General features: G+C 43.4%; 1 pseudogene; it reads left to right on the forward strand.

Moving 5' to 3' along the window:
* The first annotated feature begins 1739 nt into the window (after window positions 1-1739).
* LOC144695510 (zinc-binding protein A33-like) lies at window positions 1740-17925 on the forward strand (annotated as a pseudogene).
* Window positions 17926-19231: the final 1306 nt, after the last annotated feature.

Here is a 19231-nt window from a genome sequence, read left to right on the forward strand (position 1 = left end):
AGCACAGGAAATGCTTCACGTGCTCCTTTACCTCATTGATTCTCACGATCAAAAGCCGCAAATATTCCTTCCACTGAAGCAATGATTTGCTTGTACTTTTTTCAATTTAGTATGCTGTGTTTCTTGCTCACGATGCAGCATCCTCTACATTCTACAAAGTAAAATGATTTGCGGAAGAATTCCATTCAGTCCGCAAGAATGACTCTGAGCTTCCTATTGCTTGTCATTTTATTTCTCCACCTTGCGCCCTCTGGCCGTTCTGCCCTTGGCTAGCTACAGTGTTCCAATGAAGTTTAACACTTGCTCGAGTAACATCACCTCATCTTTTGACTACACACTCTACTGCAACACTGAGTGAAACAATTTTAGATCATAACATCTGCCTCCATTTCATATCTTTGATTATCTATTTAATTTGCAGATTGCTGCTATCCCAACATCCACGTCCAATTTGAACACATCTTTTGCTTCTTTACCCATTACCACAAAACCTTTTGTCACTTAATCTCTCCAATCTTTGACCCCATCGCAAAACTCTTTGATCCCCCCTAGAACTTGCACTTACTTAAACTTATTACATTTTTAATTTTAATAAAAGTAGAAAGTGTGCAAAATGCTCTGTATATTCAGCAGCACTTATGGAGAGGGAAAGAGTTAACATTTTCAGAAGAAGAATCATATTCGACTGAAACATTAACTCACCATGATGTGCTGAGTATTTGCAGTATTTTCTGTTTTTATTTTGAGCATCTACAGTACTTTACTTTTATTTTACCATTCTATCTTTTTTCATTCCCGATGAAGGGTCACCATGGACCTGAAACATTATTCTGTTCCTCTCCACAAATGTTGCCTGATTTGCTGAGTATTTCAAGTATTTTGTATTTTGTATTTCAGAATTCTCCCGATGCCATGGCTCATATTAATTCCTTGATCAGTACAGAAAAAAATAGATGTTCTGCTTCTTTATTTCATTGCTGTTTGTGAGAGCTTTCTGTGCTCAAATTGGCTGATATACATTGCAACAGTGATGTTAGGAACTAAAGATAGATGTTAGTAAATTATGTGGCTATTTGTATGTGTTAGGAGTAAGCTATAGTTGTAAGTTTATTTTTTTTTCTTTGTGGGAAAAAAGGTGAAACCTCGGCCTAATTTCATTTAAGAGTGGAGCCAGCAGGGCCAGAGCTTTGTTTCTATACCTGCATTTTAATGAGGTTTTACGACCCTTGAATTGGATTAGGAAAGTTAAAACATAGTAGAAAATTTGTGCTGTTGCCTCGCAACAGAAGGCCCACAGAGAGACTGGGAGAAACAGAAAGCAGTTAAAGTTCAGTTGGTTTGTGAATACCACAAGGTGAAGACAGAAAGACCTCAGAACAAAAAAGAAATGTTGAAAAATCAGGGAGTGGGCCAAGAAGGCTTTCTCGTCAAAGAAAAAGAAGAGGGGTCTGAAAAAGGTCCTTTTCAGCTTAGTTAAAGTAAGGCGCATAAAAACGGCTCCAAATTAAAGAGACAGAGCTGCAGGAAGCAGACTTAAAGCTTGAAGCCAGAAGATCCGAGGAGACAGCCAAAGGGAGGTGACTCCTTACTAAGAGCCTGTGAAGCAGTGGTGTTCTGTTTGCATGGCAGAGTATCTGGGAGAATGTGTGGAAGGCAAAGCTTTAATGCACATTGTGATCAAAGGGAGAGGAACATTGAAAGGAGAGATTGAAACCCCGGGGTGTTGATCCTTGTTGAAGATGTGTCAGAGAAATTATCATTTGAAAGAAGATTCCAAGGTGAGTCTTCGAGTGTAGAGATTGCAAACCCTCATGTGATAGACAGAGTTTCAGTGAGACCTGTTAGCTCACAGTGTAACCAGTATCTGCTGGGAGTTGATGTGAGATCAATAGAATCTCCTTTGGGTGGCATCTGTCACTTAGCTTCAGAGTGTGGTGTGCCTGACCATTAGTCACCTATTGATTTACATGGATTGTAAACTTACTGTGAACATTAGAGTATCAGATGGATTTTGTAACTTGTACCAAAGTTAAAACTCTGTATATGTGTGAAAGCTATGACTGTGGCTCAAGGAGTAGTGCAATATAGTAACCTGTGCTTGTTTAATAAATGTTTTAATCTTATGTTAAAATTTTGTGAGCAGACTCTGTGACTCTGTTCAGAAGCCGCCCTCCACGTTTCTAAACAAACATTGTAAGTTCGGAGCTATCAAGCGAGGTTCCATCCAGGGATTGGGTGACTATATTTCAAAAGTATTTCGCGCGTTCTAAAGCGCTTCTGGATGACTCGGCATCATGAATGGTACTATATAACTAGTCTTCATTTTCCTTCCAGCATTTTTTAACCTTTATTCATGGGATGTGGGCATCGCTGGCTGGGCGAGCATTTATTGCCCATTCCTAATTGCCCTTGTTCAGTGGGCATTTAAAAGCCTACCACATTGCTGTGGATCTGGAGTCACGTGTAGGTCGGATTTCCTTCTCTAAATGGATTAGGTAACCAGATGGGTTTTTAGGCAGTGGTGTCATGGTCATTCATTTTATTCCAGATTTTTTTCTTTGAATGCAAATGTCATCTTATGCCGTGGTGGGATTCGAACGCCAACGCCGGCGCAACACCCTGGGTCTCTGGAATACCAGCCCAGAGATAATATCACTATGCCTCTGCCTCCCCACTTAGCCCAGTCGAACTTGACCTAAATATCTCGGCACCTGTTATCGAAAATAACTCATTGACATTTCTGGCTCTTTCTGCTTTAAGGTGAGAGGCTGCAATCATTAACAGAATTCAGTTTATGTTTCTGGACCTGACGCCGTGTTTGTACTTGACAGCGAGTTCCCCTGAAGCAAGTGCAATGAAATATCGATCTGCCGATTTCCGCCTCCTCCCTCCCCCTTCTCTCCCTTCTCCCATTACCAACGCTCCATGAAACTTTACCCTCTCTGACAGCGTTCGGCCATTCTTTACCATACTCCACACCCGTGTATCTTTCATACCGCCTTGTGTCTTGTTTGTCCACGTGAATGCCGACCGGGCACAGACTAGTATATACTAATAATTCCCTTTGTATTGTAATGACCTTCGTCGGCAGATCCATGAACTGAAGGTGTGCAGCACCTGAGTCAGATCGAAACTGAAATCGGGTTGAATCAGCAAATGCCGAATGTGAACATGGATTCCAGAGAGTAGGGAGAGAATTTCACAGAGGATTTAAATTGTCCCATTTGTCTTGATTTCTTCACCCATCCGGTAATACTGGATTGTGGACACAACTTCTGCCGCTCCTGTATCACCCAGTGTTGGGAAAAGAAGGAGATAAACTCCTGCCCGGAATGTAGAGAGCAGTTTCCAGAAATCAACCTCAGGGTAAATCGGGCCTTAGCGAATCTGGCCGAGAAAGCTCGGAAATTAAAGCTGAATCCGAAAGAGAAGGAAAGTAAACTTCACTGTGAGGAACACCAGGAAGAACTGAAGCTGTTTTGTGAAACTGACAAGAAATGGATCTGTCTGATTTGTGGAGATTCGCGGGAACACAGAGAGCACCGCTTCCTGCCGATCGATGAAGCTGTTGAAATCTACAAGGTAAAAGGGAAAATATTTTACAGGCTGATTATTTTGCGAGATTCTTACGGTTTCACTATTTTATTCTGGTATTTTCTCCCTAAATCTCTGGATCGACTGAAATTGTCCTTATTTTCTGTCACACGGAAGAAATCAGAGATTCTAGAAACGGAACTGAAACAGAAGCGGAAGATTTCGGAAGTTAGGGTAAGGTCCCTGTGCTGATTTTCCGGCATCTCGCTTAGTCTAGTTCCCTTTATCGCGGGGCATTAATTATGTTTCACATTTCATTTGTTAGAAACAATCGAGCAGTCTGCAGACCCGCATAACATCCGAGTTCACTAAAATGCACCAGGTTCTCACTGAGAAAGAGCAGCGTTTACTCAGAGATCTCAGGGAAGAGGAGGAGAGGATTCTGGAAACAATGGAGAAAAACTTTCGAGAGATTCAGAAGAATTTAAATTCGATTGAGGAGAAGCTCTCAAATTTGCATAAACAGTTGGAGCAAAAAGACGAGCTGATATTTCTGAAGGTGAGCGAACAGATTGAGGGTCGGTTCAGTCAGTGCAACTTCACACAGTCAGATAAAGTCTGCGGATAAGAGTGAAATAAATGTAGTAGATACTAAAAAAAAGTTATGGAACTGAACTGAATTCATGTCTATTCCGGTCGATTCTGCAGTTGTCGCCAAACTGTCCTATTCCCACACTGTCTGCAGAATCCCTGGAAAACCTGCAATCTCCCGGGAATGAGTTGTCGCGATTTTTATATTTAGTTTCCAACTATTTCCGTGTTGCCCCTGATTAATTTTCTGCTCGAACTTCCAGCTCCAGACGAGTGTGTGGTATAGTGATACTTGAGAGTCACTGTGTTTGTGACAGGGACTGACTTTGAGTTCCAGTGTGTGACACAAAGTTTAGATTTAAAAACATAATCCTATCAGCAATGCACAGGGTGACAAGTCGGCTTATCTTGCCTGTGCTGATTTAGTGGAAAAGTTATCAAATTCGTCATACCCTGCTCTTTCCCCCGATAGAGGTGAACGTTTCACTCGGTGGAGTAGGCTTGGCCTCTACTCATTGGAATTTAGAAGAATAAGAGGCGACCTAATTGAAACATAAAGGATTCTTAGGGGGCTTGACAGGGTAGATGCTGAGAGGTTGTTTCCCCTTTAAGACCAGAAGGCGTAAGGGGTCGCCCATTTAAGACAGAGATGAGGAGGAATTTCTTCCCTCAGAGGGAAGTGGACCTGTGGAATTTTTTACGGCAGAGGGTTGTGGAAGATGGGTCGTTAAGTATATTCAGGGCTGAGATAGACAGATTTTTAATCAGTAAGGGAATCAAGGGTTATAGGAAAAGACAGGGAAGTGGGTTATCAGATTAGCCATGATCTCATTGCATGGCGGGGCAGGCTCGATGGACCGAATGGCCTACTTTTGCTCCTACGTCTTATGGTCTGATGGTCTAATGGGTGGGGACAATTTATATATATATATACACACACAAATCTCTGCTTTCACTCTGCAAATTCCAGATCATCAAACGTCATTGGTGATAGAACACTTTCCCTTTTTTTCAATCATCCTGACGATTTATGCATGTCGTCTCCATAGTCTCTCTATCCCCGCACTGCCTATAACACTCCACCACTTACTATATATTGCCTCTCCTTATTCGCCCATCAAAATGCATTTCTATGCACTTAACGTGTTAAATCTCATCTGCTGTGTCTGGTTACTTAACCAGCCCGTCTGTATCCTCCTGGGAAAAAAAGGTAGGGCAGTGGGGCTAGTTGACTTCCTGTTGCGAAGAGCGAGCACGGACACGGCGGGACGAATGGCCTCTTACCCTATGATTTTGTATTTCATCCTCACTTTGATTGTTTTACTTATTTCAGAAGGAAACCTGTTCGAAGAGAAGGTAGGAATTGCGCTTTTCTGAAACTCCGCACAGTTGGTAAAATGTTATGGTTGTTCGCAGAATTTTTTCCCGGTTACCATCACAGGATTGGACCCGATTTTCAATCGCACAAAAGCTATTCACTTACACAGTGTTAAAATTAGACGCCATTAAAGGGTTGTTAGTCAATGACAAATCTGCAATATAGCTCAGGCACAAGTTTTTTTTCAGTAACAACTTTAATTGCAGTGGTTTAACAGTATTAGATTTTATGGAATCATCGAAGGTTTACGGTACAGAAAGAGGCCACTTGGCTGATCGAGTCTGTGCCGGCCGAAAAACGAGCCACCCAGCCTAGTCCCACTTTCCCGCATTTCGTCCGGAGCCCTGCAGGCTACGTCACTTTGGGCCCAGACAGTTTTTAAATGAGTTACGGGTTTCCGCCTCTACTGCCCTTTCAGGCAGTGAGCTCCAGCCCCCCACAACCCCCTGGGTGAAAATGTATTTCCTCATCTCCCCTCTAATCTTTCTACCAATCATTTTAAATCTTTGGCCCCTGGTCACCGACATCTCTACTAAGATAAATAGGCCCTTCCGATCTACTCTATTCAGGCCCCTCACGATTTTCTTACATCTCAATCAAATCTCGCCTCAGCCTCCTCTGTTCCAAGGAGAACAAACCCAGCCTATGCAACCTTTCCTCAAGGATGCAATTTTCTAGTCCTGGCAACATCCTGGCAATTTCCTCTGCACCCTCTCTAATGTAATTATATCCCTTCTGTAATGAGGTGACCAGAACTGCATACAGTACTTAAGTTGTGGTTTAATTAATGTTTTATACAGTTGTGGCTTAACTAATATTTTATATAGTTCAAGCATAACGTTCCTACTCTTATATTCTATGGTTGGCTCATAAGAAAGGATTCCATATGCCTTCTTAACTACCTGATTGACCTGCTGCTACTTTCAACAATCTGTGGAGGTGTCAGCTGTGGCTCAGTCCATAGCACCCTCGCCTTTGAATCAGAAGGTTGTGGGTTCATGTCCCACTCCTAGAAACCAAGAACTGTGTTTGTACTCAAAAGAGTTGCAATCTGTGACTGTTGATAACTGGAATGAATTTTTTTTTTCAGCAATCTGTGGACATTCACTCCAAGGTCCCTCACTTCCTTTACACCTCTCATTATACTCCCATTTGCTGTGTAACTCTTGTTTGATCTCTCCAAGTGCCTCACCTCACACTTCTTTGGGTTGAATTTATTTACCACTTTCCTGCCCACCTAACCAGTCCATTGATATCTCCCTGCAGTCTACAGATATCCTCCTTGCTATTCCTGTGCAGCCAACTGTTATGTCGTCTGCAAACCTCTTGATCATTCCCTCTTCATTTATGTCCAAATCATTAATATGCACCACAAAAAGCAGGGGACTTAGCACTGACCCCTGCGGAACCCCACTGGATCAATCTTCCTCCCACAGAAACACCCATCAACAATTACCCTTTGTTTCCTGTCACTGATCCACTTTTGTATCCAGCTTGCTCAATTTCCCTGGATCCCATGGGCTTTTATTTTTTTAAGCAGTCTGCCATTTGTGACCTTGTCAAACACCCATGCTAAAACCCAAGTAGACCACATCAGCTGCACTATCCTCATTAATTCTCCTTGTTACTGCGCCAAATTAGTCAGAAAAGAACTTCCCTTAAAATGCAACCCGTCTGTCCTTGATTATCCCTGCCTTTCTAAGTGACAGTTTATCTTGTCCATCAGAATTGATTCCAATAATTTTCGCACGACTGAGATCAGAAGGACTGGACTGTAATTACTTGGCCTATCCCCTGGACATTTTTGAACAAAAGTACAAGGTTAGCAGACATCCAGGCCACTGCCGCCACACCTGTATACAGAGAGAATTAAAAATTATAGTCTCTGCTATTTCCTCCCTGGCTTCTTTTAACAGCCTGGGGTACATTTCATCCGGCCCTGGTGATTCACCCACTTTCAAAAACGCTAATCCCTTTAATACTTCCTCTCTCCCAATGTTTATCACATCCAATACTTCACAGTCCTCCTCCTTAACTACAATGTCTGCATTGCCCCCCGCCTTTTGTGAAGGCAGATGCAAAGTATTCATTGAGAACCATACCCACATCCACACATGGGTTACCCTCTTGGTCTTTTAGGGTCCTAATGTTTCATTTGCTACCCTATTACCCTTAATGTATTAATAAGACATCTTTGGACTCTCCTTGATTTTTGTCACCAATATTCTTTTATGTCCTCTCTTTGCTTTCCTAATTTCCTTCTTGATTTCACCCTTCCACTCTCTATATTCCTCTAGGTTATCTGTCACATTGAGTGCTTGTGTCTGACAAAACCTTGCCTTTCCTCTCTTATCTCACCTTGTAAGCACCTTGACACCCAGAGGAGTCGAGACTTGACTGTTCCGCCCTTTTCCTTTGTGGGAGCAGAACCCCTTGAATCTACACTCTGAATGCCTTCCATTGCTCTGACACTTGTCATGAACACTTTAATCACAGAAATTTGTTCATCTCTATCGCCTTAGGCCATTCTGGACGAATTTGTGTTTTGAAAGACACTACCCCTTAAAGTGCAGGGCAATCAAGGATAGAAACAAAGGAGAGACAGTTAAGCAGCAAAAGTGGAGGGCAGAGAAAACAAAAGCAACAAACAAATGGGATCAAAGTGCAAAATAAAACCAAGATGAATAACAAGGTTAAAAGGACACGCCGAAAGGCATTGTATCTTAATGCACGGACCATTGACAATAAGGAAGATGAATTCACAGCGCAAATAGTTATAAACGGTTATGACACCTTTGTAATTATGGAGACATGGCCGCAGGGTGACCAAGGATGAGAACTGAACATTCAGAGGTATTCAATATTTAGAAACGACAGACAAATAGGGAAAGGAGGTGGGGTAGCATTTTTAGTAAAGGAGGAAATCAGTGCATTAGTGAGGAAGGATATTGGCTCAGAAAATCATGATGTGGAATCTGCTTGGGTGGAGATAGGAAACACCAGGGTACAGAAAAAGTTGGTGGGGGTGTCTATAGACCCCAACAGTAATGAAGATGTAAGGGAAGGCACTGAGCAGGAATTTAGAGACGCATGCAATAAGGGTAAAACTGTAATCTCGGGTGACTTTAATCTATTTATAGATTGGACAAACCAAACTAACAATCATACCATGGAGGAAGATTTTGTGGAGTGTAGACGTGATGGTTTTTTAGATCAATACGTTGTTGAACCAACTAGAGAGCAGGCTATACTACATTGGGCATTGTGCAATGAGAAAGGATTAATTAACAATTTTGTTGACAGGGTCCCTTGGGGAAGAGCGACCATAAAATGATAGAATTTTTTATTAGGATGGAGAGTGAAGAAGTTGAATCCGAAACTAGGATCCTGAAACCTAATAAAGAGAATTATGAGAGTATGAGGTGCAAGCTGGCAATGATGGACTGGGGAACCCTACTGAAAGAGTTGACAGTGGATAGGCAATTGCTAACATTTAAGGAACATATACATGAATTGCAACAATTATTCATTAATTCCTGTGTGGCACAAAAGATATAATAAGAAAGGTGGCTCAACCATGGCTTCAAAAATAAATTAGTGATAGTATTAGACCCAAAGAGGAGACATATAAAATTGCCAGAAAAAGCAGCAAGCCTGAGGACTGGGAGCAGTTTAGAATTCAGAAAAAGTGGATAAAATTATTGATCAAGAAGGGGAAAATGGAATATGACAGCAAACCTGCAAGGAACATAAAAGCTGACTGTAAAAGCTTCTACAAATATGTGAAGAGAAAAAGATTAGCAAAGACAAATGTAGGCCCCTTACAGTCAGAAATAGGGGAAATTATAATGGGGAACAAAGAAATGGCAGAAGAATTGAACACATATTTTGGTCTATCTTCACAAAAGAGGACACAAATAATTCCCCAGAAGTGGTTCAATGAGAGGGAAGAGCTGAAGAAAATCAGTATTAGTAAAAAAAAAATGGTGTTAGCGAAATTAATGGAGTGAAAAGCTGGAAAATGCCCAGGACCTGAAAATATACACCCTGGAGTACTAAAGGAAGTGGCCCTGGAAATATTGGATGCATTGGTGGCCATCTTACAAGCTTCTACAGCCTCTGGAGCAGTTCCTACAGGTTGGAGGATGGTAACTGTAACCCTACCATTTAAAAAAGAGGGGGAGAAAAAATAATGAATTACAGACCATTTAGCCTAACCTCAGTAGTGGGGAAAATGCTACAGTGTTTTATAAAAGACGTGGTGACAGAACACTTGGAAAGCATTACTGGAATTAGACAAAGTCAGCATGGGTTTATGAGAGGGAAATCATGCTTCACTAATCTACAGGTGGTTTTGAGGATGTAAATAGTAGAATAGATAAAAGAGAACCAATGGATGTGGCGTATTTGGATTTCAAGAAGGCTTTTGATAAAGTCCCACATAAGAGGCTAGCAGACAAAATTAAAGTTTATGGGATTAGGGCTAATATACTGGCATGGATTAAGCACTGGTTGACAGACCACATCATAGAGTGCGAATAAATTGGTATCAATGCATGTGCCCCAACTATTCATGATATATACATAAGGTGGATGAGGTAACCAAATGCAATACTTCCAAGTTTGCTGACAACATCAAACTGGGCTTGCTTGTGCGTTGTGAGGAGGATGCAAGGAGGCTTCAGGGTGATTTAGAGAAGTTGTGTGTGTGGACAAACACATGGCAGATGCAGTATAACGTGGGTAAATGTGAAGTTTTACACTTCAGCATGAAAAACAGAAAGGCAGAGTATTATTTAAATGGTGATATATTGGAAAATGTAGATATAAAAATGGATATGGGTGCCCTTGTATACCAGTCAATGTAAGTAAATAGTCAGCTGCAGCAAGCAATTAGGAAGGCAAAGGGTATGTTGGCATCCGTTGCAGGAGGATTTGAGTTCAGAAGTAGGGATGTCTTACTGCAGTTATACAGGACCTTGGTGGGACCACACCTGGAGTATTGCCTGCAGTTTATGTCTCTCTACCTCAGAAGGGATACACTTACCATAGAGGGATTGCAGAAAAGGTTCCCTAGGCTGATGCCGGGGATGGCAGGATTGTCGTATGAAGAGGGATTTTTTTCGACTGGGCCTGTATTCACTAGAGTTTAGAAAAATGAGAGGGGATCTCGTTGAAATGTATAAAATTCTAACAAGTCTAGACAGACTGGATGCAGGGAGGACATTTCGCATGGTTGGTGGGGGGCAGGGGGCGGGGGGGGGGTCTAAAACCAGGGGCCACAGTCTCAGGATATTGGGCAGGTCATTTAGGACTGAGATGAGGAAAGATTTCTTCACTCAGAGGGTGGTCAACCTGTGGAATTGTCTACCACAGAAGGTTGTGGAGGCAGGGTCACTGAGTATATTCAAGAAAGGTATCGATCAATTTTTGTATATTAGGGGCATCAATTAGTATGGAGAGAAAGCAGGAATATGGCTTTGAGCTAGAGGATCAGTCAGGATCATGTTGAATGGTGGAGCAGGCTCGAACTTTGAATGGCCTACTCCTGCTCCCAGTTTCTATGTTTTGATTACTCTGATTGCTATTCTTGGCAAACAGCAGGCTTTTACAAGAAAGGTTAATTAAGCAGTTGAAAAAAAAAAACTGTCAAACTTTTGACCTGGCTGAACTGTACACAAAAAGGGTCACATGGGTTTTATGGCTCTGAAAAATAAAACATGACTGGAAAACTGTTTCTTAAAAGTAGTTTTTAGTTTTGCTTTGCAAAGAGAAGAGCCAACTGCTTGAGAAGGAAGACAGCACCCTTTTTCAGTCCGGAAGGGACCATAGCAGGAAGTGAATATAAGCTGCTCCTCAGATGCTCTACATGCTGGAATAGAGCATCCTTAATTATTCCATGAGTCCATTTGCAAAGCAGTGCCATCGTCATTGATTGATTCATGCATCAGTGCTGAGAAATCAACCGTATAACCCAAGCACGATTTCAAGAGTTCCACTCTTTATCCTTTGCCTTTGAACATTGAATTTTATCTTTTGGCCGAATTCCTTCATTCCTATAGCATTTTCATTCGTATGTGTGTGTGCTTGTGTGCGTGTATGTGTTTGTGTGTGTGTGTGAGAGAGAGAGAGAGAGAGAGAGAGAGACTTAGGGTATCTCGAAAGAGATTTTAGTACAATTTAATATTCCATACCGTATGTTGATAAACTTTGCCCTTCTATTCCACAAGAATGGTTTCAACAGAAACCAATAAGTTTGTTGTTTATTGAAAGAAGCCTGGGATATCTTTTAAGTTGAGTACCAGTTGTTAGGGTAAACAATTGGCCACGTCGGTGAGCAAATTGATCTTTGAAACTATTGGTATGACCTGGGGAGTAGTGGGGCTAGAGCAACTGCGCAATACTCCCATCCCAGTCATAACACACTGGTTTATCGTTAAGTGCTGTTTCCAGTCCACTTTTGCTGAATTACACCTCAGCATACTGAAATTGGCCTTGCCCCAATTTAGAATTTGAGCTCTCATTCCATTTTTGTCCTTTTCTGTAATTTTGTTAAAACTAGCTGAATTATGATCAGCATCACAAAAATTCTCTCTCACTGTCACTCCTTCCACCCCAGCTTTATTTCCTAAAACTAACGCCAAAACCACACCCTTGTTGGACTGGCTACATACCTGCCACAAAGGTTTTCCTTAATGTACCCTTAGAATTCTGTTCCCTCCATTCCTTTCACATTAAAACGATCACAGTTATATTGGGGTAGTTAAAATTCCCTACTATTACTGCCTTTTTCTTTTCACTTCATAGAGATTTGCCTACATAATTGCTTTTCTACCTCCCTCTGACTGTTTGAGGGTCTACATTCCGAGTAGCGTGACTGCCCCTTTTTTTGTTCCTAAGCTCAATCATATGGCCTCAATAGATGATCATTCAACGTATCATCCCTCCTCATACCCAAATTGCTTCTCTAGCCAAAATTGCCGCACCCCTTCCCTTTTCATCATCCTCTCTATCTCGTCTGAAAGCCCTGTTATCAGGAATGTTGAGCTGCCATCCCTGGCCCTCTGTAAACCATGTTTTTGGAATAGCGATGATATAATGCTGCCATGTTTCTATTTGTGTCCTCCGCTTGTCTGCTTTATTTGCTATACTCCTTGCATTGAAGTATATACCCCTGGCCACAGCCACACTCTTTTGTTCCTTTAGAATCTTTTGTTGCCTCTGCCTCCCAGGCTCACTCATTGGATTTCTACCTTCCACTACCATTTCACATTTATATTACTCTTCGACAATATTGCATTAAATGTCAAGGTTGCATATAAAAAGTACAACCTAGTCCCCAGGCCTGGAGAGATTACTTGCAAGCTATAGGCTGCGTGTCTGGCTGAGGGTTTCTGACTTACCCTGAGAGAGCCACACATAAGAACATAAAAAAGGAGTAATAGCCAGATCATTCGGCCCCTCGATCCCATTCAATCATTCAATACAATTCTGTTTGATCTTCTGTCTCAACTGTAATTTTCCGTGCAATTCCCATATCGCTTGATTCCCTGAGTGAACAAAGATCAGTCTCACTCACCCTTAAATATTATCAGTGATAAAGTATCAATGGCCCTCTGGGCTAGGGTATTCCAAAGATTCACAGACCTTTGAGTGAAGACATTTCTCCTCATCCACAAACCCCAAGTTTCAATGGAGTCGGTCACCTATGTACCTGCAGCTCCTGACTAACCTGTGAAAGCCATACCTTAAAGTGGTAACGGGTACTCTTTTTGTACGATCATACAAGCTTGCTCTGTAACAACAGCAGCAATAACTTGTATTTATGTAGCACCTTCAAAATATTAGAAACTTCCAAGGCTCGTCACAGAAGTGATATAAAGCAAAGAAATCATTGAAACGAAGCCACATAAAACAATTGAGGGATGTAGATTTTAGAGAGCATCTTAAAGGATGCAAGAGAGGTCGAGAGGTGTTGGGGGAGGAAATTCCAAAGGTTCGGGCCCCAGCAGCTGAAAGCTTGGCCAACAATGGAGGAGAGACTAAAATCAGAGACACGTTCAAGCCTTGCGCCTTTTTTGAAATTGCTGGCAGCTTGGGGAGGCTATAGTTCCTCCTTGCTTTCTCCATGGCAACACCTCAGCCAAACAGAGTCGATTTGCCAACCAATCAGCAACCTTCCCTCCCTATGTATAAATTGTTGTGATCGTTTGAAATTTGTCATTCTTCCATTTGTCCGGATGAGTGCAAGGCAAAAAGCTTCAGCAACATGTCTCTAATTCAGCAACATTCAACATCTGAGATGTTGGAGTGGCCAGAAGTAGAGAAGGGCAGGTGTTATGGAGATTTGTGGGGTCACGTATTGCATAAACTGGAAAATAAGCTGCAGCCGAATTTTTAATGTCACCCGGCTTCTAATACTTTCAGACTTTGTTTTTGTTCTTAATGAGTTTTAAATATAAAACATCAAGTGTGTGGGCTAAATGTTATCTTCCCCTGTAATTTGCGGTATCCCGATAACTAACCTGTCATAAGAGCATGATTTTATTTTTCTTGACAAAGTTGTTTCCATCTCTACATTTGCATTTCTAATTTATGTTTTGCTCTGTTATAGAAACAATATTAACGTTTCACTCTGTACTACATTGGCCCTATCATGATAAATGCCGAAAGGTAGGGGTGTTAGGATGGCTTGATCAGTTAAATAACTTCTTAAATATTCCAAAAAAGGCGAATTTATAACATTAACTGTTGAATATTTACAGGATTAGTGCTAAGAGTCACACACTCTCAGTAACAGGCGCCGCCCTGTCTATCGGAAAGTTCAATGGACCTTTACAGTACACAGCGTGGAGAGAAATGATAGATGCCATTAACACCGGTAAAACTCCTATATAAATTTCCTGATATTCAATGCAGCTGTGAAGGGATTAAAGGAGATCCAAGGCCCCAGACTAAATACTCATTTCCAGTTGCGAATTCTCCAGAGGACCTGTTTTCAAATTTTGTTTTCCTCTTCATACCCCTGGGAAGTGGCTGAAGCCATCAGTACAGTGTGTCAAAGAATGAAGTGGATCAGCATACCCAAAGGAATAGTTCAAGAATTTCAGTATGTTGTAGCTAATCCGTAGAAGAGACTGGTCTTGCTCCTTTTGGAGTTTTGGTGAATATTTTATGTATGTGATATCATTAGAGAGACTGTGTTAAAAGGCAACTAATTTGATGGATCAAAATAGACACCTTAATCAAAATTGTCTGAAGAGGAGTCAGTGACATGCAGGTGATGTAGTGGGAATGACACTGGACTAGTAATCCAGACACCTAGGCTAATGTTCTCGTGCACGGTTCAAATCACACCACAGCAGCTGGTGGAATTTAAATTCAATTAATAAAAAAATCATATATGAAATTTAGCCTCCGTAAAGGTGACCATGAAACTATCAGAACATTTTGTAAAAGCCCATCTGGTTCACTACTCTGGATATCTGGCCTACCCCTGACCTCAGCAATGTGGTTGACTCTTACCTGCCCTCTGAAATGGCCTGGTTCAAGGGCAATTAGGGATGGGCGACATTGTTGCTGGCCTTGAGATCGACGCACACATTCCAACAAATAATAATAAAATAACAAACTTTGACTCTGCACTGCATAAGGGAGGGAGTGTGAGGATCTTATTGGAGTGTTCGAGATTCTAAACGGAACAGAGAAGATGAACATTCATAGGTTTACCACAGTTACCAAGTCCAATGCAAAGTAGTGATGTTGTCAAACTTAGAAGCGGGAGACTGGGGGTGGTGAGGGATGTGGTGGGGGTGGTGGTGCAGGGCTGTGAAAAGCAGTTTAGATTGAGAGAAGTTGATTTTTTAGTGACAACTGCTTGACCTAAGAATTTAGTCAGAGATCCAATCCTTTCTGAGGAATTTCAGTACAATATTGCTGGTCAGTTATCTGTGGGTTTCTGGCATGCGAATTTGATCGGTCGTTCATGAGGAAGGTGGTGGGAGACAGGAGCTCCACAGACTCCTTGGTTGAGGAGTTAGGAGGCGCATCAATTTACAGGAGTGGTGGTGGGGAGAGGATGTTGGGGCGGGGGGGGGGGGGGGGGGGGGGTGGCGGCGTCGGGGGGGGGGGGGGGGGGGGGCGCTGCTTATCCCAGTATCTTGGCCAATGTTTATCACTCAGTCAACATCACATGTTTGTGCATGTTTCAGAGTGTGGGAGAGGAAGGTCAGGGTGTGAGAGCAATGAGGAGAGAGAGCAGAATGGGAGGAGAGAAAAAGCAGGTGCAGAGCAAGAGAGTGGGAGTCGGAAGGGAGAGAGAGAAAGAGCCGGAGGGGTGGAGTGAGAGTAGGAGGGTGAGGGGATAGAAAGAGCGTAGGAAGTGATGGGGAGAGGAAAGGGGAGGAGGGGGCAGAAAGAGAGCAGTAGGGGAGGGAAGAGAAAGAGACCAGAAGGGGGAAGGGAGAGAAGACAGCAGGGATGTAAGAAGATAGTAAGAGCAGGAGGGGTGGAGAGTGGGTAAGCAGGAGCATGTGGGCATGTGAGAGAGCAGAATGGAGAGGTGGGGGGAGAAGAATGGAAAAGGGAGAGAGGTGATGTGGGCATTTGCAAGCTGGAAGGGCGGGCAGAGGAGGGAATAGCGGGTAGGGAAAGAGAGGAAGTGCAGAGCAAGGGTGTGGAAGGGGAGACGAGGGAGGTGATAGAGGGAGAATAGGGGGCTGGGTGGCCATGAGGGTGAGCGTGGAGGGGCAAGAATGAGTGAAGGAGAAAGGGTCAGATGGAGAGTGGCTGGGGAGAGAAGAATGTAAGTAACTGGAGATGAAAGAGAGCAGGGCAGGGAAAGAACGGGGGAATGTAGATAAAGCAGAAGGGGAGATGAAATAAAGAGCTGGAGCATAATGTGGAGAGTGGGAGGGTAAGAGACTGCAGAAGGGGTGGAAAGAGTAGAGGGAGAGGCAGAAAGCGTGAGCACCAGGAGTGGAGAGCGCATGAGGAGTACAGAAGAGTGAGTAGGAGATGGAGGGGTAGGAGAGATTGCTAGAGGTAGAGGAGAGAGTGAGAGTTGGGTGGGGAGGGGTGAGAGAGTAGCAAGGGAAGGGGAAAGGGAGTGCAGTCATTGGAGCACGGGAAAGGGGGGTGAGTGAAGAAGCTGGAGGGGGAGGGTTTGCTGGACCACTGCATGGGAGGGGAAGGTGAGAGAGAAAATGGGAAGGGCAGGGAGAGCATTTGGCAACGGGAGCCTTGAGAGACCAAGGGGGTAGGGGAGATAGCATGAATGCACGGGGAGAGACATTGTGGAAGGGAGAACAGGAAGAAGAACCATCCACACTCTGTACCCTTCCATCCCACTCTCCTCCCCCCTCATCCCACTTTCCCCTCCCTCCCATGCTCTCTTCCACACGCATCCTCTCTCTGTCTCTCTCACTGCACCCGCGCTCTCACACCCTCCCGTTTTCTCACTCTCCCCCTTCATTCCATTCTTCCTTCCTCCGCCCACTCCCTCCCATTCCCTCGCTCCCACCTTTCTGCACTCTGTCCTCTTTCATTCTCCTCCCTCTTCCCTGATTGTTCTCTCCCCCAGTTTTATTTTACATTCTTGCTCTCTCTGTTAACTGTTCCTCTCCATCTGCTGCTCCCGCTCTCCAACTCCAAGCCCACCAAATGCACCCTCTGTCACACTCTCTCTGCATTCCTGCTTGCTGTCGTCTCTTCACTTCCCTCTCTATTTACCTTTCCATCTTTCACCTCCTCCCCTATCCATCACCCTCCTCCCTCTTTTCCTGATGTTTCTCCCTCGTTATGATCTACCTAACCTGCCTCTCCATTGCGATTGATCCCCTCTCTCCAAATCACTGACTGTGTTATTTTAACTTTTCCCCAGCTCCAGCCTCTCTAACTCTGGATCTGAACACAGCGAATCCCTGGCTCATCCTGTCTGAGGGCTGGACCAGTGTGAGACTCGGAGACAAACGGCAGCCGCTCCCTGACACCTCGGAGAGATTTGACCCCTGGGCCTGTGTCCTGGGATCAAAGAGATTCACATCAGGGAGACATTACTGGGAGGTGGAGTGGGGGAGAAGACTGAATGGATTGTGGGAGTGATCCGACAGTCTGTGAACAGGAAAGGAGGAATCGAACCAAAACCAGAGACCGGATTCTGGATTGTGGAGCTGAATCCTGGAAGTGGTTATTTTGCCGCCACCTCCCCCTCATGGACCCGGCTCACCCCGAGTTTGAAACCCCAGGAGATCGGAGTTTTCCTGGACTATGAGGGTGGACAGGTGTCATTTTACAATACGGACAACATGTCCCATCTTCACACTTTCACCCACACTTTCACTGAAATAATCTTCCCATTTTTCTTTCCGGGATCAAATGATGACGGGGTAAACTCGGCATCGCTGAGAAATCTGCGGGATTAAAGGTCACGAACAGATCCATCCCATAATTTCACACCGTCTCCCTGCCTCCTGCCAGCTGTAAACTGATGGGTGTCGGTCTCTGTCACACGTGGAGAGAGAAGCCAGGTTAACATTGTGGATATAAACCCTGTATGGGAACTGGGAACTGCAAGATCAGCGAGAACCTCTGTAGGGCTGGGGGAAAGAAGGAGGGGGAGAGAAGAAACAAATAGAAGCTCAATTGTAGAGAGGAACTTACTGGGTAGAATGAGCTGTGAACTGCAGGAACCCGGTGATCTTCCTGCCTGTAATATTGCTCCACAGGCGGAAGGTGGTGGAACATCAGCGTGTTTGAGATGAATCAGTTCAGTGATTCGCAAACTGGGGTCCGGGGAGTCTTTCCAGGGGGTCCAGGAAATAATTTCTCCAGAGGTTGAGAAGAGATAAAAAGGAAAATTATGAAGTGAACCGAATTAAAATAACAAGATCCCCGCTTTGTATAAATTCCCAGGAGTTAGTGTTATTCCTGCATGAGCAGCTGTCAAGATTTGCACCCCCAAACCTCCCGAATTCTCTCCCTTCTTCACTTGATGGATGTTTCGGCTGTCATGGTTTTCAGCGGTGAGTCTGACATTTCCTTTCGGTCGGAGGGGAGGGGAGGGGAGGGGAGGTGGGAGACCAGCTGCTGCTGTGATCCTCGGCTGTCTTCAATTTGGGCTCAGGCAGTGAGCAAGCGCCGTTATCATGCTGCCTGGCCTGCTGAGTATTTCCATCATTTTCTGTTTATATTAATCTCTAGTTGGTTTGTTTCTTGTAATCGCGATAAAACTATCAGTGTGATTTACTTCAATCTCTCACCATGTTTCAATAATGTAACTTGCTTGTATGTTTAAATAACACTGAGAACCTGGACTGGGTTTGTACAGGTCTGTAAGTATTGCCCAGAATGTCACACTCAAATTGGTACTCTGATAAAATAAGAGGGAAGGAACCCCATGTGTTTCTAGCAGGTTACTTTTATAGTAAAATAGGAACCTGCCTAGAGACTCTTTAAACATGCAAATGATGTGAGACTGCTGTGAGTACTGATTTGACAGTCTGTCTGTATTGAACGTGATGTGTGGACTGTATCTATGCTTTTAACAGGTAATTTTAACCACGTGAAAAGCAGTTCAGTTGCAGCGCTGGAATGTTCGTGGAGTCACAGTTATCATTTCTCTTTGGTTTGTCTGGTCTGTCTCATCACTGTCTACGTCAGTGAAATAGTCCTTAAATCACGACTATGTAATTACTTGTTTTATTAAAAGCATTATTAAAATACTCTTTG

The sequence above is a fragment of the Cetorhinus maximus genome, chromosome 21 (assembly GCF_964194155.1).
Source record: "Cetorhinus maximus chromosome 21, sCetMax3.hap1.1, whole genome shotgun sequence".
NCBI lineage: Eukaryota > Metazoa > Chordata > Chondrichthyes > Lamniformes > Cetorhinidae > Cetorhinus > Cetorhinus maximus.